Genomic DNA, 25,352 nt, shown 5'->3' with positions numbered 1-25,352 from the left:
CCCCTCACTGCCTCCCTCTTTCCTGCGGCCCCTCGTTACTTCCTTCACCACTGGATGCCTTCCTGAGCAGACATCAGGGAGTGGAACGGAGAAGCAAATTGTGATTTAGAATGTTATTGTAGTCTTGGAAGGTATGGATCAAAATGATGCACCCATTTACAAGTTGAAATGAGTGAATTGTCTTGCATATTCTGTGGTATAATTTATTTGTTTCGCTGATACACTTGCAAGCTATTTTCAACAAAAGTGCACTATGTGGTAAATTAATTCAGTGTGCTATAATAATTCTTGGTCATCCTTGCTACTGTGTTAAACTGCTTGCAGGTGGTTTACATAGCATTACAGTGGTAGTTTGGCACTTTTAATTTTTATGAATATTGTAACCGTTTAATGATTGGACTGCAGGGTTGCTAATAAGTTCTTATAACTTTCATTCAGAAGTCAACTGTTTCAAATTAGTTTGAAAATAACCTGAAGCATCTGGATAGCTCAGGAAACAGGCTCATGAGAGAGCTATGGAAGGCAATTACCTTACTGCCACAGTATTTCCCTACAGTCCCATCAGCCTGTGAGACTTTCCTACCCATCACTACTCTCGAGCACTTTTCAATAACTCTCTTAAAAAATGCACACATACACTTCCGGTTGCGGCGATGTGGAGCTAAGCCGCACATTTCGGCAGCTCCCGCTTTAACGGACTTTTGGGCTCTCCGGAGGAGCCCCAACGGAAAATTTTGATTGAATCCCATGTGGGAAGGTGAAGTAAGGTGTCCCCCCTTACGTCGTATGGCGGGGATTAGCGGTGGAGCGACGGAGAAAGAGGCTTTGGAGCAGCGGCAAAAACGAGGGGGGAAAACCAAGATAGCGGAGAACGGAGATTGAGCAGCATGGGGGCCGGACCAGCAGGAGTTCCTCAGGCGCTGCGTGGAGGAGCTTCAAAAAGAGGTGCTGGCACCAATGCTGTTGGCGATCGAGGGGCTGAAGGAGACCCAGAAGGCCAGAAGATGGAGGCGCACGAGGCGGTGCAAAAGAGGTGGGCCGAGAGACTCGAGGTCCTGGAGAACAGGTCGAGGAGGAAGAATCTCCGGATTCTGGGTCTCCCCGAAGGAGTGGAGGGGGCTGATGCCGGGGCTCCATTCGCTGATGGGTGCGGAGGCCTCTCCGACCCCCCGGAGCTAGAAGGGGCTCACCGGGTCCTGACGAGGAGACCCAAGGCTGGCTAGCCGCCAAAGGCGATAGTGGCGAGGTTCCATCGCTTCGCGGACAAAGAGAATGTCCTGAGATGGGCCAAGAAGGTGCGGAGCAGTAGATGGGAGAATGCGCTGATCCGAGTCTACCAGGACTGGAGTGCGGAGGTGGCAAAGAGGAGGGCGGGCTTCAACCGGGCCAAGGCAGTGCTGCATAAAAAAAGAGTGAGATTCGGAATGCTGCAGCCTGCGCGACTGTGGGTCACTTATCAGGACCGACACCACTATTTAGAAACGCCAGAAGAGGCGTGGACCTTTATCCAAACCGAAAAATTGGACTCAAACTGAGGGGCTGGGGTTGTGGGGGAGATGTTGACTGTATATATGGTTGTAAATATGGGTAAAGAATGTTTCACGGGTGGGATGATGGATGGGGATGGGGGAAAGAGTTCTTTTTTCTTTTGATGAGATAGTGGGGAATGTGGGCGTCGTTGCTGGAGGGAGGTGAGACTCTGTGATGGGGGAACTGGGATAAGGCCGCATCAGGAGCTGCGCCACGGGGGGCCGGGCTGGCTCAGGAAAGCGCGGGCTTTTTCCCTCGCTAGGGAGGGGGGGGATGGAGGAACGTAAGGAGGAGGAGAGATTCCCACACTGGGGAGATCAACGGGAAGGCGGGGGAAGCCGGTGTCAGCAGAAGTCAGCTGACTCACGGAAGTAGTATGGGGGATGCAAAAGAGCTAGATGCGGATCTAGCGGGGAGGGGAGAGGGGGGTGGAGAATAGGGTTGCTGCTGCACTGGCCGAGGGGGAACTGAAAATGGAAGAGGTGGTCGGGGCGGGGGTTCCCCGTCTGGGGGACTGGAGGGTGCGGGAGACGCGGGCACGGGACTGGCCTAAGATAGGAGATGGCTAGTCGGCGGGGGGGGTGTAGCCCCCCAATCCAGCTGATCACGTGGAATGTGAGAGGCCTAAATGGGCCGGTTAAGAGGGCCCGAGTGTTCGTGCACTTAAAGGGACTGAAGGCAGACGTGGTCATGCTTCAGGAGACGCATCTGAAGGTGGCAGATCAGGTCAGGTTAAGGAAGGGATGGGTAGGACAGGTGTTCCATTCGGGGCTGGATGAAGAATAGAGGGGTGGCAATACTGGTGGGGAAGCGGGTGTCGTTTGAGGCCAAGAACATAGTAGCGGACAATGGAGGCCGATACGTGATGGTGAGCGGTCGGTTGCAGGGGCCGGGGGTAGTATTGGTAAATGTATACGCCCCGAACTAGGACGTTGCTGGATTCATGAAACGGATGTTGGGGCGTATTCTGGACTTGGAGGTAGGGAGCTTGATAATGGGTGGGGATTGCAACACGGTGTTGGACCCAGCATTAGATCGTTCTAGATCTAGGACGGGGAAGAGGCCGGTTGCGGTCAAGGTGCTCTGGGTTTATGGATCAGATGGGGGGAGTCGATCCGTGGAGATTTGCCAGGCCTTTGGCCAGAGAATTTTCTTTTTTCTCCCATGTACATAAGGTCTACTCACGGATAGATTTTTTTGTTCTGGGCAGGGCATTGATCCCGAAAGTGGAGGGAACGGAGTATTCGGCCATAGCCATTTCAGACCACGCCCTGCATTGGGTGGAGCTAGAGCTGGGGGAGGAAAGGGACCAACGCCCATTGTGGCGGTTGGATGTGGGACTGCTGGCGGACGAGGAAGTGTGTGGGAGGGTGCGGGGGTGCATCAAAAGATATCTGGAGGCCAACGACAACAGGGAGGTGCAGGTGGGAGTAGTATGGGAGGCGCTGAAGGCGGTGGTCAGGGGAGAGTTAATCTCCATCAGGGCTTATAGGGAGAAGAGAGAGGGCAGAGAAAGGGAGAGGTTAGTGGGGGAGATTTTAAGGGTGGACAGGAGATACGCAGAGGCCCCTGATGAGGGGCTACTCGGGGAGAGACGAAGTCTCCAGACGGAGTTCGACCTGTTGACCACGGGGAAGGCAGAGGCACAGTGGAGAAAGGCACAGGGGGCGATGTATGAATATGAGGAGAAGGCGAGTCGGATGCTGGCACATCAGCTCCGTAAGAGGATGGCAGCGAGGGAAATAGGTGGAGTCAAGGATGGCAGGGGAACTACGGTGCGGAGTGCGGTGAAAGTGAATTAGGCATTCAAGGCCTTTTACGAGGAGCTGTATAGGTCCCAGCCCCGAGGGGGAAAAGAGGGGATGCAACGATTCTTGGACCAACTGAGGTTCCCGAGGGTGGAGGAGTGGGAGGTGGCTGGTTTGGGGGCGCCAATTGGGGTGGAGGAGCTGGTTAAAGGACTGGGGAGCATGCAGGCAGGGAAGGCCCCGTGCCGGATGGGTTCCCGGTGGAGTTCTATAGGAAGTATGTAGACCTGTTAGCCCCGTTGCTGGTAAGGACCCTCAATGAAGCAAGGGAGGGGGGACCCTGCCCCCAACAATGTCAGAGGCGACGATCTCTTTGATCCTGAAGCGGGATAAGGACCCACTGCAATGTGGGTCGTATAGACCGATCTCGCGCCTCAACGTAGATGCTAAGTTGCTGGCAAAAATGTTGGCTACGAGGATTGAGGACTGTGTCCCAGGGGTGATTCACAGGGACCAGACAGGATTCGTAAAGGGTGGGCAGCTAAATACCAATGTGCGAACGCTCCTAAATGTGATAATGATGCCATCGGTGGAGGGAGAGGCGGAGATAGTGGCAGCTATGCCACGGAGAAGGCCTTTGACCGAGTGGAGTGGGAGTATCTCTGGGAAGTGTTGCGGAGGTTTGGGTTTGGAGAGGGGTTTATCAGTTGGGTTAAACTCCTATATAGAGCCCTGGTGGCGAGTGTGGTTACGAATTGGCGGAGGTCGGACTATTTTCGGCTGTATCGAGGGACGAGGCAGGGGTGCCCCCTGTCCCCCTTGTTGTTTGCACTAGTAATTGAACCTTTGGCCATGGCATTAAGGGAGTCTGGGAAATGGAGGGGGGGTGGTCCGAGGGGGAGAGGAGCATCGAGTGTCACTGTATGCAGATGACCTGTTGCTGTATGTGGCGGACCCAGTGGAGGGGATGGTGGAGGTCATGCAGATCCTAAGGGAGTTTGGGGACTTCTCGGGCTATAAGCTCAATGCAGGGAAGAGCGAGCTCTTTGTGGTGCATCCGGGGGATCAGGGAAGAGGGATAGACGAACTACCGCTGAGAAGGGCGGATAGGAGCTTTCGATACTTGGGGATCCAGGTAGCTAGGAGCTGGGGGGGCCCTGCACAAACGTAACTTGACGAGGCTGGTGGAGCAGATGGAGGAGGACTTTAAACGGTGGGACATGTTGCCGCTCTCGCTGGCGGGCAGGGTAGTCGATTAAAATGGTGGTCCTTCCGAGGTTTCTTTTTGTATTTCAATGCCTTCCAATTGTGATCACCAAGGCCTTTTTTAAGAGGGTAGGCAGGAGCATTATGAGCTTTGTGTGGGCGAGTAAGGCCCCGAGGGTAAGGAGGGGGCTCCTGGAGCGAAGTAGGGATAGAGGAGGGCTGGCGTTGCCGAATCTGGGTGGCTACTATTGGCAGCCAACGTGGCGATGATCCGTAAGTGGGTGATGGAGGGAGAGGGGGCAGCATGGAAGAGGTTGGAGATGGCGTCCTGCAAAGGAACGAGCCTGAGGGCGCTGGTGACGGCACCGCTGCCGCTCTCGCCGACAAGGTACACCACGAGTCCGGTGGTGGCGGCAACGCTAAAGATCTGTGGGCAGTGGAGACGACACAGGGGTGCGATGGGAGCCTCGGTGTGGTCCCCGATCAGAGACAACCATCGGTTTGTCCCGGGAAGGATGGACGGGGGGTTTCAGAGCTGGCATAGGACAGGGATTAAAAGAATGGGGGACCTGTTCATTGATGGGACGTTTGCGAGCTTGGGGGCGCTGGAGGAGAAGTTTGGGCTACCCCCGGGAAACGCTTTCAGGTACATGCAAGTAAGGGCGTTTGTGAGGCGGCTGGTGAGGGAATTCCCGCTGCTCCCGGCACAGGGGATTCAAGACGGGGTGATTTCGGGAGTATGGGTCGGAGAGGGCAAGGTGTCGGCGATATACCAGGAGATGAAAGAAGAGGGGGGAGGCTTTGGTAGAGGAGCTGAAGGGTAAATGGGAGGAGGAGCTGGGGGAGGAGATTGAGGAGGGGCTGTGAGCTGATGCCCTAAGTAGGGTTAATTCCTCTTCCTCGTGTGCCAGACTTAGCCTGATACAGTTTAAGGTAGTTCACAAAGCGCATATGACGGGGGCGAGGTTGAGTAGGTTCTTTGGGGTGGAGGACAGATGTGGGAGGTGCTCAGGAAGTCCAGCGAACCATGTCCATATGTTTTGGTCATGCCCGGCACTGGAGGGGTTCTGGAGGGGAGTTGCGAGAACAGTATCTAAGGTGGTGAAAGTCCGGGTCAAGCCAAGCTGGGGGCTAGCACTATTTGGAGTAGTGGACGAGCCGGGAGTGCAGGAGGCGAAAGAGGCCGGTATTCTGGCCTTTGCGTCCCGAGTAGCCCGGCGCAGGATCTTGTTAATGTGGAAGGGGGTGAAGCACCCCAGCGTGGAAGCCTGGATAAATGATATGGCAGGATTTATCAATTTGGAGAGGATAAAGTTTGCCTTGAGAGGGTCTGCGCAGGGGTTCTACAGGCGGTGGCAACCGTTCCTAGACTATCTCGCGGAGCGTTAGATGAAGGTCGGACAGCAGCAGCAACCCAGGGGGGGAGGTTATCTTTCTTTTGGGGGGGGGGGGAGGGAGGGGGAAGGTTTTTTTTTCTGGGGGGGCATTTGAGCAAGAAAATACATGAATGATCCGGAAAACTGAAATGTACGGGAGGAATCCAATGTACAAAGTTCTGTATCATATTGACTTGCCAAGTTCATGTCTTGCTACGCAAAATTTCTTTCTTTTGTGTTACGAGGGGGGGGGGGGTTTGTTTGTAAGGTTGAAAATTTTGTTTAAAAATTCTTAATAAATATATTTTAAACAAAATGCACACATACTTTTTGTGAAAAAAATTCATCATCAAAGTGAAGAGTGGTCGAGTGTGAAACACATTTTCCACCTTTTGAAACACAGTGCCAGCATCATCAAGCACATTCAATTGCCAACCCAGCAACAATATTAACTTGGAGGCTGGGAGGCTGTTTTATGATCAGGAGACCCCAAAAAAATTAACAGCAAGCCTGATTAACATTTTTGTCTCCATTTCCTGACCACAATCAGTGATCATGGGATTGGGGACCAGAGAGAGGTCAGACGCCATGGGGAGAACAATGAGGAAATGGAAGGTTTAGGTCAATGGGAGGTTGTGGCTCATTCTAGGGGCACGTGGGCAGAGCAATCCATGGGATAAGCTGAATTAAGCAGATAAGTGGCAGCCGTCCACATTTAACTGTTGACTATCCCAAGGCCCAGGGTACCTAGCTAGCCAGGGTGAAATTTAAAATGGAGATTGAAGAATAGAATTCCTGCAGTGTGGAAGGCCATCAAGTCTGCACCGACCCTTTGAAAAACCATGCTACCTTGCCCAATACCCCGTCCTATTCCTGCAACCCCACCCTAAGGGACAATTTAGTATGGTCAATCCACCTAACCTGCACATCTTTGGAGTGTGGGAGGAAATCGGAGCATCCGGAGGAAACCCACGCAGACACGGGAAGAATGTGCAAACTCTACGCAGTCATCCGAGGTTGGAATCGAACCCTCGTCCCTGACGCTGTGAGACAGCAGTGCTAACCACTGTGTCACCCATGCACAATACACAGCCTCATTATATTTAAGTGAGTCACCCACACCCTCTCTCCATCCTGTTATGGATGACATTTCTAAATTCTTGGAAGTGCAGGGTCCAATTAGGACAAGTCAGCATGGATAGTCAGTAAGGGGAGGTCGTGCCTGACAAACCTGTTAGAGTTCTTTGAAGAGATAACAAATAGGTTAGACCAAGGAGAGCCAATGGATGTTATCTATCTTGACTTCCAAAAGGCTTTTGATAAGGTGCCTCACGGGAGACTGCTGAGTAAAATAAGGGCCCATGGTATTCGAGGCAAGGTACTAACATGGATTGACGATTGGCTGTCAGGCAGAAGGCAGAGAGTTGGGATAAAAGGTTCTTTTTCGTAATGGCAACTGGTGACGAGTGGTGTCCCGGAGGGTTCAGTGTTGGGGCCACAGCTGTTCTCTTTATATATTAACGATCTAGATGACTGGACTGGGGGCATTCTGGCTAAGTTTGCCGATGATACAAAGATAGGTGGAGGGGCAGGTAGTATTGAGGAGGTGGGGAGGCTGCAGAAAGATTTAGACAGTTTAGGAGAGTGGTCCAAGAAATGGCTGATGAAATTCAACGTGGGCAAGTGCGAGGTCTTGCACTTTGGAAAAAAGAATAGAGGCATGGACTATTTTCTAAACGGTGACAAAATTCATAATGCTGAAGTGCAAAGGGACTTGGGAGTCCTAGTCCAGGATTCTCTAAAGGTAAACTTGCAGGTTGAGTCCGTAATTAAGAAAGCAAATGCAATGTTGTCATTCATCTCAAGAGGCTTGGAATATAAAAGCAGGGATGTACTTCTGAAGCTTTATAAAGCATTAGTTAGGCCCCATTTAGAATACTGTGAGCAATTTTGGGCCCCACACCTCAGGAAGGACATACTGGCACTGGAGCGGGTCCAGCGGAGATTCACACGGATGATCCCAGGAATGGTAGGCCTAACATACGATGAACGTCTGAGGATCCTGGGATTATATTCATTGGAGTTTAGGAGGTTGAGGGGAGAACTAATAGAAACTTACAAGATAATGAATGGCTTAGATAGGGTGGACGTAGGGAAGTTGTTTCCATTAGCAGGGGAGACTAGGACCCCCCGGGGGCACAGCCTTAGAATAAAAGGGAGTCACTTTAGAACAGAGATGAGGAGAAATTTCTTCAGCCAGAGAGTGGTGGGTCTGTGGAATTCATTGCCACAGAGGGCGGTGGAGGCCGGGACATTGAGTGTATTTAAGACAGAAGTTGATAAATTCTTGATTTCTCGAGGAATTAAGGGCTATGGAGAGAGCGGGTAAATGGAGTTGAAATCAGCCATAATTGAATGGTGGAGTGGACTCGAATAGCCAAATGGCCTTACTTCCGTTCCTATGTCTTATGGTCTTTCCCCCCCCCCCCCCCTCTCTCTCTCTCTCTCTCTCTCTCTCTCTTTCCCCCCCCCCCCCCCCCCCCCCCCCCCCCCACTCTGCCTTGGTTAAAATGAAGTGGGTCAGTTGAGATTTGTTTTTTTTTAAATTTGGCGTACCCAATTCATTTTTTCCAAATGAGGGGCAATTTCGAGTGGCCAATCCACCTAGCCTGCACATCATTTGGCTTATGGGTTCGAAACCCACGCAAACACTGGGAGAATGTGCAAACTCTACACAGACAGTGACCCAGAGCCGGGATCGAGCCTGGGACCTCGGCGCCGTGAGGCACCAGGGCTAACCCTCTGCGCCACCATGCTGCCGTCAGTTGAGATTTGTAACATTTTTACATCCCATCCAGACCCAAACCTACCATTTTGGGGAGAGTTATAATTCCTTCTGTCCAATAAAAAAAGTCCTCTGCTACTCCATCATGAATCATCTGCTTCTGACACCAATCACTCTTGGCACTGAGATTGCGATAGTGGATTGTTTTTGTTCTATGCCCTCATGCCATTGAGTCCCATTACAGCCAGCAGAAAGAGGAAACTGCCATCCTATCGTTCAGGGATGGATTCAAACAGAGAATAATTGCATATTAATCAGTTAGGGAGAGGAGGTGGCATAGTGACATTGTCACTGGACTGGTGAACCATAAACCTGGGTTTAATCCCATTACAGCAAATGGTGGACATTGAATCCAATAAATATCTAGAATTAAAAAGTCTAATGATTGCCGATTGTTGTAAACAAACCCAGCTGGTTCACTAATGTCCTTTAGGGAAGGAAATCTGCCATCCTCACCTGGTCTGGCCTACATGTGACTCCAGACCACAGCAATGTGGCTGAGTTAAATGGCCTAGAAAACCACTCAGTTGCACTAAAAACCGCTACAAAGTCGAAAAGGAAAGAACCGCCCAGCATCGACCTGGGCACTGAAAACAACAACAGCCAGCCCAGCCCTGTCGAGTCTGCAAAGGCCTCCTTGCAAACATCTGGGAGAGCTGCCTCACATACCAGTCAAGCAACACCCTGAAATAATCATACCATACAGCAGTGTTTTTCAAACTTTTTGTCCCGGGATCCACAGCCAGCCAACCTTCGGAACTCACACCGGCCGACCTTCGGCACACATGCCTTGTTTACTTACCTTTCATGCGAAAGGGGAGTCTGCCTTCTCCTCACGATCTCACTTCAATCCATTTCAAAGGAGCAGAGGGCAGTGCGCACATCAGGTGCAGACCTCAGCCAGTTCCGTTGTGCCATCTTCATCTTTATGAAAATGGAAAATCCAACCTCGCATGCAGGTCAGCGTGAAGGGCAATAGTAATGAAATGCATATTTTGCTCAGCACTGGATACTTCTGGGAGATGCTACACCTGAATGCTGACAGTCTCATGGGCTTTTGGCACATTTCTAATTTTTAACAGGTAAGCTGCAGCAGCATAGTCTTTTAAATTGGAGTCAACTGTAAGTTAATAACAGACTCTGGGGTCGCAGCCTGAAAAGGAATTTTTCACCCACCATTTCTCTTTCAAATTCTAAAACTTCTCTCATTTGCCAGTACTTCCCTGCATATGACACACAAGGGCTTTACCTCCTTATTTGCATTGTCACAATAAAGCCAGACCTCAGGAAATCGTTTTTATACTTCTTTGTTCCAAGTTTTTTTCAGGGCCGTCATCCAGAGGCTCTGGAACTCTTAACACTACCACTGTTCTTCCTGCCCTGGACTCTCCTGAGCAGATTCTGTTGTGAGATCCTGTCAGATAGCTAAAGTGCCTAGCTGAGTTCTCTGGCCGTCTCTTACTTATTAAAAAAAACATTGATCTTCACCGTTCACTTGCCTTGCTTGCCAGCAGCTGCAAAATAAAGAATCACTGCTCCCTGCTTTGACGCCAAAAGCACAACCCTGGATGGTGCTTCTCGTCAATTCACGTGGCCTACTCTCTGCTGCCGCTTCAGGGCGGATTATCCCACAAGCAGCTGAATATGAATGTGCATTTAAAAGGCGGCAACGACTGCAATTCTCCATGTAAATGTCGATACGGCTGTCGGTGCGCCTCCTGGGACCACTGCAGGAACAGCGAGAAGAACATTCTGTGACTTGCCCGCGGGTCGCAACCTTGAGTTTAAAAAATGACTGCCTTACAGATAACATCCCGGACGCTACAATCACCATCCCTGTAGGTGGGACAGAACATACCCAACAGAGGTGATGGCACAGAGGTATATAGTCAGGAAGTAGTTGCTCTGGGAGCCCTCAACATCAACTCTGGACCCGATGAAGCTTCATAGCTTCAGATCAAACATACTGATGACCACGTACCATCCACCATCAGCTGATGAATCAGTACTCGTCCATGTTAAACACCATCTGGAGGAAGCACTGAGGGTGGCATGGTCACTGAATGTTCTCTGGATGGAGGACTTCAGTGTCCATCACCAGGAGTGCCTCAGTAGCACCACTATTGACTAAGCTCACCGAGCCCTAAAGGACATGACTGCTGGACTGGTCTGAGACATGTGGTGAGGGAATCAACAAGAGGGAAAAACAGACTAGACCTCTACCTCACCTGCTGCCGCAGATGCACCAGTCCGTGACAGTATCGGTAGGAGTGACCACTGCACAGTCCTGTGGAGACAAAATCCTATCTTCACATTCAGGATACCCTCCATCGTGTTCATAGAATTTAGCACGGCCAATCCACCTAACCTGCAAATCTTTGGACGTGGGAGGAAACCAAAGCACCTGGAAGATACCCGCAGACACTTGGAGAACGTGTAAACTCCACACAGACAGCCGCCCAAGGTCGGAATCAAATCCGGATCTCTGGTGCCATGAGGCAACAGTGCTAAAAGCTGTGCCATCGTGCTGCCCTGTGGCACTGCCACGGTGCTAAATGGGATAGATTCAGAACAAATCTAGCAACCTGACACTGGACATTCATGAGATGCTGTGGGCCATTAACAGCAGAATTGTACTCGGCCACAATCTGTAAGCTCATGGCTTGGCATATCCTCCACTCTACCATTATCACCAAGTCAGGGGATCAACCCTGGTTCAATTACGAGTGCATGAGGGCATGCCAGGAGCAACATCAGGCATACCGAAAAATGAGATGTCAACCTGGTGAAGCTACCACACAAGTTTACTGTCAAACAGCATAAGCAGCTCGTGATGGAGCGAAATAGTTCCACAACCAGCGATCAGATCCAAGCTCTGCAGTCCTGCCACATCCAGCCATGAGTGGTGGTGGACAATTAAACAACTCACTGGAGGAAGAGGCTCCACAAATATCCCTATCCTCAATGATGGAGGAGCCCAGCATGTGATGCAAAAGACCAGGCTGAAACATTTGCAATAATCTTCAGCCAGCAGTGCCAAGTGAATGATCCATCTTTGTCTCCTCCAGAGACAAAGCTTTACAGATGTCACTCTTCAGCCAATTTGATTGCATGTGATATCAAGAAACGGCTGAATGGCTTTGGACCCTGGCAATATTCTCAATATTCTGGCAATAGTACTGAAGACTTCTGCTCCAGAATTTGGCATGCCCCTAGCCAAGCTGTCTTATCTTATAATTTTATTGTCACAAGTATGCTTACATTAACACTGCAATGAACTTACTGTGAAAAGCCCCTAGTTGCCACATTCTGGTGCCTGTTCGGGTACACAGAGGGAGAATTCAGAATGTCCAAATTACCTAACAGCACGTCTTTCAGGACTTGTGGGAGGAAAGCGGAGCACCCGGAGGAAACCTACGCAGACACAGGGAGAACGTGCAGGCTCCACACAGGCCGTGACCCAAGCGGGAATTGAACCTGGGACCCTGGTGCTGTGAAGCAACAGTGCTAACCACTTTGCTACCATGCCGCCAGTTACCGCTCAATCAGCCTGCTCTCAATTATCAGTAAAGCGATGGAAGGGGTCATCAACAGTGCTATCAAACGGTACTTACTTCGTAATAACCTGCTCACTGATGCTCAGTGTTGGTTCTGCTAGGGTCACTCAGCTCCCGACCTCATTCTAGCCTTGATTCAAACAGAGCTAAACTCCAGAGATGCAGTGAGAGTGACGGCCCTTGACATTAAGGCAGCATTTGATCGAGTGTGTTGTCAAAGAGCTCTAGCAAAACTGGAGTCAGTGGGAATGCGGTAGAATCCACTGGTTGGAGTTATACCTGTCACAAAGGAAGATGGTTGTGGTTGTTGAATGTCAGTCATCTCCGCCCCAGGACTTCACTGCAGGAGCTCTTCAGGGTAGGCCCAACCATCTTGCTTTATCAATGACCTTCCTTTCAACATAAGGTCAGATGTGGGGATTTTCGCTGTTGATTTCACAATGCTCAGCATCATTCACGACAACTCGGACACTGAAGCAGTCCACGTGCGAAAGCAGGAAGATCGGGACAATATCCAGGCTTGGGATGACAAGTGAGAAGTAACATTTATGCCACACAAGTGCCAGGCAATAACCATCTCCAATAGGAGAGAATCAAACCATCACCCCATGACATTCACTGGCTTAATTGCACTGAATCCCCCACTTTCAACATCCTAGGCATTACCATTGACGAGAAACTGAACTGGACTAGCTATTTTAATAGTGTGGCTGGAAGAGCAGGTCAGAAGCTAGGAATCCTGCAGCAAGTAACTCACCTCCTGATTCCCCAAAGCCTGTCCACCATCTATCTACAAGGCACAAGTCAGGAGTGTGATGGAACACTCTCCACTTGCTTGGATGAGTGCAGCTCCAACAACACTCAAGAAGCTCAACACCATCCAGGACAAAGCAGCCAATTTGATTGCTACCCCTTCCACAAACCTTCAAACCCTCCATCACCAACGCACAGTAGCAGCAGTGTGTACCACCTAAAAGATGCACTGCAGGAACTCCCAAAGTTTCTTTAGGCAGTACCTTCCTAACCCACAACCACTACCATCTAGAAGGACAAGGCAGCCCACCACCTGGAGGTTCCCCATCCAAGTCACTCACATCCTGACTTGGAAATATATCGCCGTTCCTTCACTGTCGCAGTCAAAATCTTGGAACTCCCTCCCTAATAGCACAGTAGGTGTACCTGCACTACATGGACTGCAGTGGTTCAAGTAGGCAGGTCACCACCACCTTCTCGGGGGCAATTAAAGATGGACAACAAATGCTGGCCTAGCCAGCAAATCCCACGTCCCATAAAAATGAATTAAAAGAAAAATCCCACCATCAAAATCTTTCACACTTAAAGGAAATATTTTTTTTAAATTGAGTTCTTTACCATAATTCAGAGCCTCAAGAAATATCGAACAGCCACTGCTTTCTATGTAGTTCAGGCAACCTAATACGAACAAAGAGCATGAGTAGGCCGTTTGAGCCCTCCAACCTGCTCCACCATTTAATAAGATTATGTGTGAGTGATCTGTTGAGTTGCATATTGAGATTACCATCAGCTCTTCCTGTCAGGGTCAGTCTTGGTGCCAACTATTGCAACATCCGAGTTGCTGTCATCGCAGTTGTCATCGATGTCTTCCCATTCATCCCAGTGTTCTCGATGATTTGGGAATGAATTGCAGGAATCGTTTCGAAGACCTGGAACAAGTCACCACATAGCTCTGGGGCCAGTTTCTCCAATGTTGGGATGATTTCTTCAGTGTCTGGCTCCGTCAGTGGTTGATCCTCCGTGGTATCAGCAGCTTCATGTTTTGAGTGTGTCATCTCCAAGCACCCGCTCTTCTCAGTGTCCAGCACGGTCTGGGCGTCCCCCGTGACCACTTTGTCATTTCTTCCAGACCATCGGAGTAGAGCCTTTTCATTGAACTCGCCTGTGCTGCTGGAAAAAAGATCTACAAGTAGTTTGTACTGGTCTTCATCTGTCTCGCCTTCATGTCATCACTTTCTGCATGAACGTCAAAATCTTTGAGCAGGACTGATCATTGCGAGTGTAAAGTCGGACAAGGAAGAAGAGGATAAGGAAAGGAAAATCTGCGGTGCTCGGAGTTTGAAAGATGGTGGGGGTACTTTCTAAAGAGTATGGGGCTGTGGTGCTGACTGGCACAGCCAGCTTTATCATGGTCTCTTACCTTGCTTTCAAAGTTGGAGCAGCACGCAAGAAGTACAAAGTGGAGTACCCTGCGATGTACAGTGACGATCCTGAGACAGGCCACTTGTTCAACTGTATCCAGCGTGCACACCAAAATACGCTGGAAACATATGCACCATTCCTCTTTTTGTCAATCGGTGGAATGCAGTACCCACGACTGGTCAGTGCACTTGGAGGAATTTGGATAATTGGAAGACTTGTTTACGCACATGGTTATTACACTGGAGAACCTAAGAATAGAGTATATGGTGCGTTTGGTTCACTGGCTCTTCTGGCACTCATGGGAACTTCAACAGCATTTGGAATTTGCCAACTGGGATTGCATGGACATTGCTGCAAAGGTTAATTTATAACCTTGACAAACCCGACACTACAGCAGCAACTTTATCTCTAATAGCAATCACCTGCTTCTGGAGTTTGTACACTGAACTTTTTTATAAAATGAGAATAAAGTTCTTGCAAAAAAAAAATTAAAAAAAATCTTTGAGCAGACATTCATAGTAGTCCTCATCGGATTCAGCATCATCTGCAATGATTTCTCGTGTGAAATACAACATTGCACATGGAATTATGTGTTCACGCAGTAGGCTACCAAGTTCATAGTCGGCCTTTGAGTTTGGCTGCTAAACGTTGGCTTAACATTCCACACTGGAATTTCAGGAGGACTGAAGAAATTAAAGAACAATTCAATTGGCATAGTTTTCATAACTGTTCTGGTAGTGCTTTGACCTTTGTGCTTCGGTTTCGTTTGAATTGTTTTCAACTTTACATTTTTGCCCTACGTCCCAGTCAGTCTTACAGCCTGTGCACCCTGTGATTTTCGTTTCATCAAAGAATGATATAAGCGGCCGCAAATCCAACTGATATACTTTCGTGATAACCTCATTTGTGAAATACTCATTTGACTCAAACTTCAATTCCAGAGCGAAGCTCCATGGCTTCTCATGCTCTGTCCATTTAACATTCACATCTTGCAGATGCTTTATTTCGGGTTAGTCATGTTTCTATATCCTGCCACTGAGCCTATGCACATTCTTGAAGACTGTAAACCAGAATTGCGGAATGCTTGCTGGCCATTCCGTCGCCTCGTCTGATTTGGCATCCTCCACCTCGATTTCCTCCAAATCCTCATAAACCGTGCACTCTCTATTATCTTGTGAGGATCGGTAGTAGTCAGTTGGCCAGCCATCTTCTTTAATCACTCGACTAAATCCAGAGATTCACATGAATCTGCTCCTAGAATAGAGTCAGCATCCATGTCTACAATATGAAACAGTAATGTGTACCTCATGTCTGCCACGGAGAGCATAAGTTCACATGTGCCGAAGGTCTCCATTGTTCTTGTTCCGAAGACCACCAGTAGCCCTGGCCGATCAGCGACTTTCCACTGCACGTTCAGCTTTTGCAAAGCAGACTGACTGACGAGGTTGGCTTTTGTTTTCGGATCAAAGTCACGTCGTAATAGAGAATTATTCAGTACCACCATCGATTTCAATCTAGTTTTAATGGTCTCCGGAGACTTCTTACAAGCATCAGTCATCCTTAAAATGTTGTTTTCACCATTCTTGTTCGGACTTTTCTGGTCCCTTGCCGTGATGAGATCGATGAAAAACTGTTCTTCGGTATTTATTTCATCATCTGCATTCAATGTTCATTGTAGGACACGCAAAACATTGTTTTGCAAAATGCCCAATATGGCCACACTTGGAACAGACTTTTCCAAAGACCGGACATTGCTGTGGGGCATGTCAAGTGCCACATTTTTGGCACAAGATGGCGGCGGCAGCTCCTATCGCCCGTTTAAAATGGCCGCACACACTGAGACCGCGTTTCTTCATGACATGCGTCACAGCACGAATGGTGCTGGCTTCTTCTTCTGTGTTGGCGGCAAAATCCTTTGAGCAGAGTGTGCCGATTCGCTGTGCAGCTACCTCGCTTGCCTGGCAAATCTTTACTGCCTGTTCCAGCACTAAATCATCTTCCCACAACAACCTTTCCTGGAGCTTATCATTAGCTATACCAAAGTGTCATGTGAGAGTGCCTTTAAGACATAAATGTTAAGCAATGTACCTTTAAGAAATGCAGTGATGTCAGAGTGTGGGTGGAGCTTGGTTTTAGATCAGCCATTCTGCAGTTGAGTTTCAGTTTGAAAGGAGCTTGGATGTGTGTCTGTGTTTGCAGTGAGCTGGATCTGCTGTGATCTCTGCCATGAAAGACTATCTCTGGATCATTTGGGTGACTTTACTATTATGATTTAAACTCATAATAGTAAAGTCTTTAACCTGATGTGTTTCTGTTTAAAGGTGTTAAGTCTCATGGATGTTGAAAGGAATAACTGAAGGATTATTTAGTGTTGTAATATTTTCGGGGTTATCTTTGAAGTAAGGAGTGTTAAGAGATCCAATGTTTATTTAAGAGGTTAAGCTGAGTTCATGGAATAAACATTGTTTTGTGTTTAAAAACCCACGTGTCCATAATTGTAATCCCACACCTAGGGAACAAGCCGTGTGCTCGGAAAAGCAACAATAGTATTAAAGGGGGAGGTTGGTTGAACTCCATGATACATTTTGGGGTTCAGAACACCCCTCTCCCATAACAATTGGGGGATCGAGGGGGATAAAAGTCTGTCTATTGGATTGGCTTTTGTGAACTTAAAGACAGTGAAGGATTGTTGCTTTTCCAGTGTGGTATTTTAGTTTAAGTGGGGAGTGTGTTGTGGACAATGGCTCTTTCAGAGGCTCAGAAGTTTTTTGGGGTAGAGAATGACACATGTAGTACCTTACGGACAGAGACGAAAAGCAGACTGTTAGATTTGGCAAGAACACTGCAGTTAACATTACCTGACAAAATGCGAAAAGATGAGGTCATTATGGCGGTGGTTAAGCATTTAAAGTTACCTGAGATACCGTTTGCCTCATTGGAAATGGCAAAAATTCAGTTGCAAATTGAACAAATGGAACATGAGAAAGAATTAAAGCGGCTTGAATACAAAAGAGAGAGCGGAAAAAGAAAGAGAAAGAGAGAGAGAGGAAAAAGAAAAGGAGAGAGAAGAAAGGAGAAAAGAAAGAATAGCCCTAGCAGAACAAAAAGAAAAAGAAAGGGAGATACAGATCAGGGAAAAAGATAAAGAGAGGGAGTTTGAACTTCAGAAAATGGCCATGAAACATGAAAGTCAGTTAAAATTGACAGACGTAAAGGGAAACGTACAGTTGGATGATAGTGATGAGGATAGTGAGAAAGAGCGTCATAGTCGAAGGCTTGGTGGGAATCTATTTAAATATGTCCAAGCATTACCAAGGTTTGACGAGAAGGAAGTGGAAGCCTTTTTCATTTCATTTGAGAAGGTAGCTAAACAAATGAAATGGCCACAGGACATGTGGGTGTTACTGATTCAAACAAAGCTGGGAGGTAGAGCTAGTGAAGTGTTTGCATCACTACCGAAGGAGGTATCTGGAACGTATGATGCGGTGAGGAAATCCATCGTAAGTGCATATGAGCTAGTGCCTGAAGCTTACAGACAAAGGTTTAGAAATTTAAGGAAAGAATTTGGTCAAACATACATGGAGTTTGAAACGCTCAAACAGAGTAATTTTGATAGGTGGATAAGGGCTTTGAAAATAGACCAAACGTATGAAGCTCTCAGAGAAATTATACTTTTGGAGGAATTTAAAAATTCAATTCCTGATGTAGTGAGAACTCATGTGGAAGAACAGAGGGTTAAAACTGCAAGATTAGCAGCAGAAATGGCAGATGATTATGAATTAGTTCATAAATCAAAGATTGGTTTCCGACATCAGTTTCAGCCGGTGAGGGATAGGAACTGGGGACATGAGAAATACTCAAGTGGTAAAGGTAATCTGATGGGAGACAATAAAGAGAGTGTACCTCAGATTAAAAAAGAAATCCAGGAGGGTGGAAAAGAAATGAAAAGTTTCAAATGTCTTCACTGTAATAAACTAGGCCATGTAAAGACACAGTGTTGATAAAACAGGATAAGACAGTGGGATTTGTTAGAGTGGTAAAGGAACGCCCAAGGGAAACGAAGCAGGTGCAAACAATTGGACAGCCTGTTCAAGAAGTAATTGCTAAGAAGGTGCCAGATGTCTTTAAAGAATTTACTTGTGTGGGTAAAGTTTACTCGTGTATCAGGAGGAGCAGGTAAAGAAGTCACAGTTTTAAGAGATACAGGGGCTAGTCAATCTTTAATGATAAGAGATGAGGAATTATGTAGTTTGGTAAGAATGTTGCCAGAAAAGGTGGTGATATGTGGAATTGAGGGTGAGAGGAGTAGCGTTCCATTATATAAGGTAAGGTTGGAAAGTCCAGTGAAGAGTGGTGAAGTGGTAGAAGGAGTAATAGAGGAACTATCTTGTCCAAGAATGCAGTTTGTCTTGGGTAATGATATAACTGGATCGCAGGTGGGAGTGATGCCTACTGTGGTTGACAAGCCAGTGGAAAATCAGTCAACTGAAAGGTTGAAGGACGAATATCCTGGAATTTTTCCGGATTGTGTAGTAACAAGGTTGCAAAGTCACAGGTTAAGACGAAGAGAAATAAATCAAAGAGTGAAGTTGAAGTGCAATTATCAGAAACGATTTTTGATCAGATGGTTGAACAAGAACAGGTGGAGGATGAGGCAGATATTTTTAGCTCAGGAAAATTGGCAGAGTTACAACAGAAAGATGTAGAAATAAAATGGATATATCCGAAAGCATAAACGGAAGAGGAATCTGAGAATATACCAGAGTGTTATTACCGTAAAAGTGATGTCTTGATAAGAAAATGGAGACCTGTACATATGCAGGCGGATGAAAAGTGGGCAGAAGTTCATCAAGTAGTATTGCCGGTAGGGTATGGAAAGGAGGTGTTGCGAGTTGCACACGAGGTACCAGTGGGAGGTCATTTGGGAATAAGGAAAACTCAAGCTACAATCCAGAAACATTTTTATTGGCCTGGACTACATAAAGATGTAGTTAAATTTTGTCAATCATGTCACACATGTCAAGTGATAGGGAAACCTCAAGCAGTGATAAAACCAGCGCCCTTAATACCCATTCCAGCATTTGAGGAACCTTTTACGAGGGTCATAATTGATTGTGTAGGACCGATTCCTAAAACCAAAAGTGGGAATCAATATCTTTTGACTATAATGGATGTGTCTGCTAGGTTTCCAGAGGCCATTCCAGTACGTAATATTACAGCTAAAAGGATTGTGGAGGTGTTACTTAAATTCTTTACTAGACATGGACTACCCACAGAAGTTCAATCGGATCAAGGATCAAATTTTACTTCAAAGTTATTCAAAGACGTTATGGATATCTTAGGAATAAAACAATTTAAATCAACTGCGTACCATCCAGAATCGCAGGGAGCGTTAGAAAGGTGGCATCAGACATTAAAGACAATGTTGAGGGTCTGCTCAAGATTATCCAGAGGATTGGGATAAAGGAATCCCATTCGTATTGTTTGCAATTAGGGATGCACCTAATGAGTCTACCAAATTCAGTCCTTTTGAACAAATTTTTGGTCATGAGGTAAGAGGACCACTTAAATTGATTAAGGAAAACTTGGTGGGTGAAAAATCGGAAATTACACTATTGGATTACGTGTCAAATTTTCGGGAACGATTAAATAGAGTAGGTGAATTGGCTAGACAACATTTGAAAGTTGCACAAAATGTGATGAAACGGGTAGCGGACAAGAAATCCAAAGTTCGTAGTTTTGTCAGTGTGGATAAAGTTTTAGTGTTGTTACCAATGGTAGGTGATCTTCCCAAGGGTGGGTAAGGAGCTGGTAGATGGGCTGGGGGCCCCGATTAGGGCCGAAAAAATATCGAGGGCTTGAAGGCAATGCAGTCGGGTAAAGCCCAGGAGCTGGACGGGTACCCGGTGGAGTTCTATAAAATGTTCTCTGGGATTTTAGGGACGTTGTTGGTCAAGGTTTTCAATGAGGCAAGGGACAGAGGGGTGCTGCCCCCGACGATGTCGCAGGCCACTATTTCGTTGATACTGAAGCGGGACAAGAACCCGGAGCTATGCTGGTCGTATAGGCCGATCTCCCTGCTTAATGTGGATGCCAAGTTGCTGGCCAAAAGTTTGGCCTCCAGGATTGAAGATTGTGTGCCGGATGTGATTATGGAGGGTCAAACCGGGTTTGTCAAGGGCAGGCAGTTGGTGGCCAATATAAGAAGGCTTCTCAATGTGATCATGATGCCCCTGAAGAGTAGGGAGGTTGAGGTAGTTGTGGCAATGGATGTGGAAAAGCTGTTCGACCGGGTGGAGTTGGCTATCTGTGGGAGGTGCTGGGACGATTTGGGTTCGGTAAGGGCTTTATCGACTGGGTCAGGCGGTTGTACCAGGCCCCGGAGGCGAGTGCAAGGACGAATAGGATGACCTCGGACTATTTTAGACTGTACCGGGGGACAAGACAGGGGTGCTCCCTTTCCCCACTGTTGTTTGCGTTAGCTATAGAGCCGCTGGCAATTGCTCTGAGAGCTGAAAGGGGCTGGTTCGCGGGGGGGGCGGGGGAGGGGGTGTGGAGCATAGAGCCTCGCTGTACGCGGACGACCTTCTCTTGTACATATCAGATCCAGGGGCAGGGATGGGCAAAATTATGGCCATTTTGGGGGAATTTGGCCGGTGTTCGGGGTATAAACTGAATATGACAAAGAGTGAGATGTTTGTAGTCCAGGCGAGGGGTCAGGAGGGTCGGCTGAGGGAGCTGCCGTTCAGGTTGGTAGGGGACAGTTTCAGGGACTTGGGGATACAAGTGGCGCGCGACTGGGTCCGGTTACACAAGTTGAACTTGTCCCGGTTGGTTGAACAGATGAGGGGCGAGTTCCGGAGATGGGATGTGCTCCCGCTGTCGTTAGCTAGGTGAGTGCAGACGGTCAAAATGACGGTCCTACCGAGATTTCTGTTCGTATTTCAGTGTCTCCCAAATTTCATCCCGTGGTCCTTTTTTAAGAGGGTTAATAAAATCATCCTGGGCTTTGTGTGGGCGGGTAAGTCCCCGCGAGTGAAAGAAGGTGATGCTCGAGCGGAATCGGGGGGAGGGGGGGGCTTGCGCTGCCGAATTTTAGTAATTATTACTGGGCGGCTAACATAGCCATGATAAGGAAATGGGTGGTGGGGGCGGGGTCGGTTTGGGAGCGGATGGAGGCAGCTTCGTGTAGGGGCATTCGTCTGGGGCCGTTCCCGCCGGCAAGGTATTCCACCAACCCTGTAGTGTTGGCGTCCCTGAGAATCTGGGGGCAGCAGAGAAGGTACGCTGGGGCAGTGGAATCATCGGTCTGGTCCCCAATATGTGACAATCACCGGTTTGCCCCAGGGAGCTTGGATGGGGGGTTCCGAATATGGCGAAGGGCAGAAATTGAGAAGATGGGGGACTTGTTTTTAGAGGGGAGCTTCCCTAGCTTGAGGGCGCTGGAGGAGAAGTTTGGGTTGGCAAGGGGGAACGAATTTAGATATTTACAGGTGCGGGACTTTCTGCGCAGGCAGGTATCATCCTTCCCACTTCTGCCACTAAGGGGTATCTAGGATAGGGTAGTGTCTAGGGGATGGGTGGGAGAGGGGAGCGTCTCGGACATCTACAAAGAACTCATGGGGCGGAGGAGACGCAGACCGAGGAGCTGAAGCCTAGGTGGGAGGAGGAGCTTGGTGGTGAGATGGAGGATGGCTTATGGGCGGACGCGTTGAGCAGAGTCAACGCGACCGCAACATGCGCCAGGCTCAACTTGATCCAATTTAAAGTGGTCCACCGGGCCCACATGACAGTGGCCCGGATGAGTAGATTCTTTGGGGTGGAGGACAGGTGTGTAAAATGTGCGGGAGGACCAGCGAACCATGTTCACATGTTCTGGGCATGTCCAAAACTTGGGGGATATGGGCAGGGGTTTGCAGACGTCATGTCCAGAGTATTGAAAACAAGGGTGGCAATGAGTCCAGAGGTGGCTATTTTCAGGGAGTCGGAAGACCCGGGAATCCAGAAGGAGAAAGAGGCAGATGTTCTGGCCTTTGCTTGCTTCCCTGGTAGCCTGGAGACGGATACGGCTAGGCTGGAGGGACTCAAAGCCCCCGAGGTCGGAGACCTGGCTGACTGACATGGTGAGCTTTCTCGGCCTAGAGAAGATTGAGTTCGCCTTGAGAGAGTCACTGTTAGGGTTCGCCCGGAGGTGGCAACCATTCATCGACTTCTTCGCGGAGAATTAATCGGCGGGAGGGCGGGGGGGGGGGGGCGCGGGGTTAGGGTTAGAATAGGGGGTCAATTAGGCGGGTCTCGGCGGGATGGGAGTCGGTGATTGCACTATGTCTATTGTTCTTTGTACACTTTTTATATTGTTGCTGTTTGTAATGCCAAAAATACCTCATTAAAATTGTTTATTAACAAAGAACTATACCTTATTTCTAATGTTTACCAATCCAAATATAACTCCCTTAAAGTTACCTTTATTTTTTTTAACCACACACGTCTGCCAATGTAAAACGCAACTTTGCGCATCTTGCAACATTTTACACAACGTCTGGCACAAACGGGAGCAGAAAATCGTATCCAACGAATCACAACCCTCAGGGAAAAAAAAATTGCCTCATCTATGTTTTAATCGGCCCTCTCCTTCTTAAACAGTCCTAAATTGTCCCACAAAAGAAAGCATTCCCTCCACATCCACCCTGCCAAAGTCCCTCAAATCTTTATATGTTTCACTCAAGTCATCTTCTAAACTCTAGCGAAACAAGCCTAGCCTGACCAGCCTTTCCCCATAAGACAACCTGCTCATTGAGGTATTAGTCTGGTAAACCTTCTCTGAACTGCTTCAAATGTATTTACATCCTTCCTAAAATAAGGAGAGGATACTCTATACAGTACTGCAGATGTGCCCTCACCAGTGCTCTGTATAACTGAAGTATAACCTTCCTTTTGTGTTCAATTCCCCTTGCAATGAATTAGAACATTCTATTAGCTTTCCATAATTACTTTTTGAACCTGTGTCCGAGCCTTTTGTGATTTGTGCACTAAGACACCCAGAACCCTCTGCATCTGAGCTCTGTAATTTCTCACTATTTAAATAATATGCCTCTTTTATTCTTCCTGCCAAAATGGAAAATTTCTCATTTTCCACATTATGCTCTATTTACCAGATCTTTAACCAATCACTTAACCTACCCATATTTGTTTTGTAGCATCCTTGTGTCCTCTTCACAACTTCGTTTCCTATCTAACTTCGTGTGTCATCAGTAAATTTTGCAACCGTACTATCCATCACTTCATCCAAGTCATTTATATAAATTGTAAACAGCCGAGGTCCCGGGGAGGTGGTGGAGCAGTGGTATTGTCACTGGACTAGTAATCCAGAGACAGAGTGTAATGCTCTGGGGGCATGGATTTTGAGTCCCACCACAGCAGATGATGAAATTTGAATTCAATAAAAGTCTGAAATTAAAATGTCTAATGATGACCATGAAACTGTTGTTGATTGTTGTAAAAACCCATTTAGTTCACTCTTAAATGCCCTTTAAAATGACCTAGCAAGCCATTCAGTTCAAGGGCAATAGATTCTGGCCCAGCGTCCCTTGAATTAATAAAACTGAAATCTGTGGCACACTACTTGTTACTTTCCTGCCTTCCTGTTAGCCAGTCAATCTTCTACCCATGTCATATACATGCTACTTCCTCAAAAGAACTCCAATAGGTTGGTTAAACCAGTTCAAACCTGATGATCTTGAACTTATCCAAGTGTCCTGTTATAACTTCTTCCATAATTACTTCTAGCATTTTCCCAATCACAGATGTGAGCTGTAGTTTACTGCTTTCTGTCTCCTATTTTGAATAATGGAGTTACATTTGCTATCTTCCAATCTAATGGGAACTTCCCCACCAATGCATCAACTATCTCATTAGCCATTTCTTTTAAGACCCTGTGATGAAATCCATCAGGACCTAGGTGCAACATCGTGGGCCGAAGGGCCTGTTCTGTGCTGTATCGTTCTATGTTCTAGGTACTTATCAGCCCGCAATTCCAACGATTAACTCAGTACCATTTCTATTGTACTTTTCCTGAGTTCCTTCCATTTTCTGATTTATAGCTTCTGAGATGTTAGGTGCGATTTAACATCATTTAACAATGAAACAGAGTCCGGTGTCAGATGTGTTTAGCCGGGTGTTTCCAGGTGCTTGCAGCCCCAAGAACAACCCCGTTATTAAATGGGACTCTGTTTAATTTGACCTCAGCCCCGCCGAGGCCACTCTTAGACCTCACTTCCTGCACTAGCGAGCTCAGCTTGCCATGCAGGTGCCAAGCTGGCTGTGCTTGGGTGGCTTTGGGGGTGCCAGGGTACCACTGACTCCCCCCACCTCCCCAAAATACTGGTACGCCTGGTCCACCTTTGTGGAAACCAGTGCGAAACAGCACACGCTCGGGGTAACCGAGGCAAGGCCATTTGATCCTGGGCACTGGATAGAACCGGTGTAGACGTATTCCATTGAGACTAACTACTCACTTGAATATGCAGATTTGGATCCCGACCTCAATGGGCAGGATCCAGATCACACCGATCTCATTCGATCTCGTGAAGGGTGATGAGGTCAGTACGATATTTATCGGCCGCATCACATCCCGCGTCTAGCGCGGTGAGGCCGATAGATCACGCCTGTTACTTGTATCCTGTATAGTGAAGACTGATGCAAAATATTTGTTCAATTCATCTGTCATTTACTTGTTTTCCATTATTAATTCTTCAGACTCAACTTCTGTAGGACCAATGCTCACTTTGTTAGATATTTTCTTTTCAAAATATTTATAGAAACTCTTGCTATCTATTTTTATTTCTGGCTAGCTTTCTCTCCTACTCTAATTTTTCCCTTATTAATCTTTTAGTCATCCTTTGCTGTTCCTTATATT

General features: G+C 47.7%; 1 protein-coding gene across 8 annotated transcripts in view; it reads left to right on the top strand.

The window, feature by feature from the left end:
- Positions 1 to 25,352, top strand: part of atosa (atos homolog A) — a 194,136-nt gene that overhangs the window by 125,162 nt on the left and 43,622 nt on the right. The window lies entirely within an intron of this gene.

This window comes from Scyliorhinus torazame, chromosome 12 (assembly GCF_047496885.1).
Source record: "Scyliorhinus torazame isolate Kashiwa2021f chromosome 12, sScyTor2.1, whole genome shotgun sequence".
In the NCBI taxonomy this organism is placed as follows: Eukaryota; Metazoa; Chordata; class Chondrichthyes; order Carcharhiniformes; family Scyliorhinidae; genus Scyliorhinus; species Scyliorhinus torazame.
The sequence above is the reverse complement of the archived record's forward strand: the minus strand, read 5'-3'. Positions and strand labels throughout refer to the sequence as shown.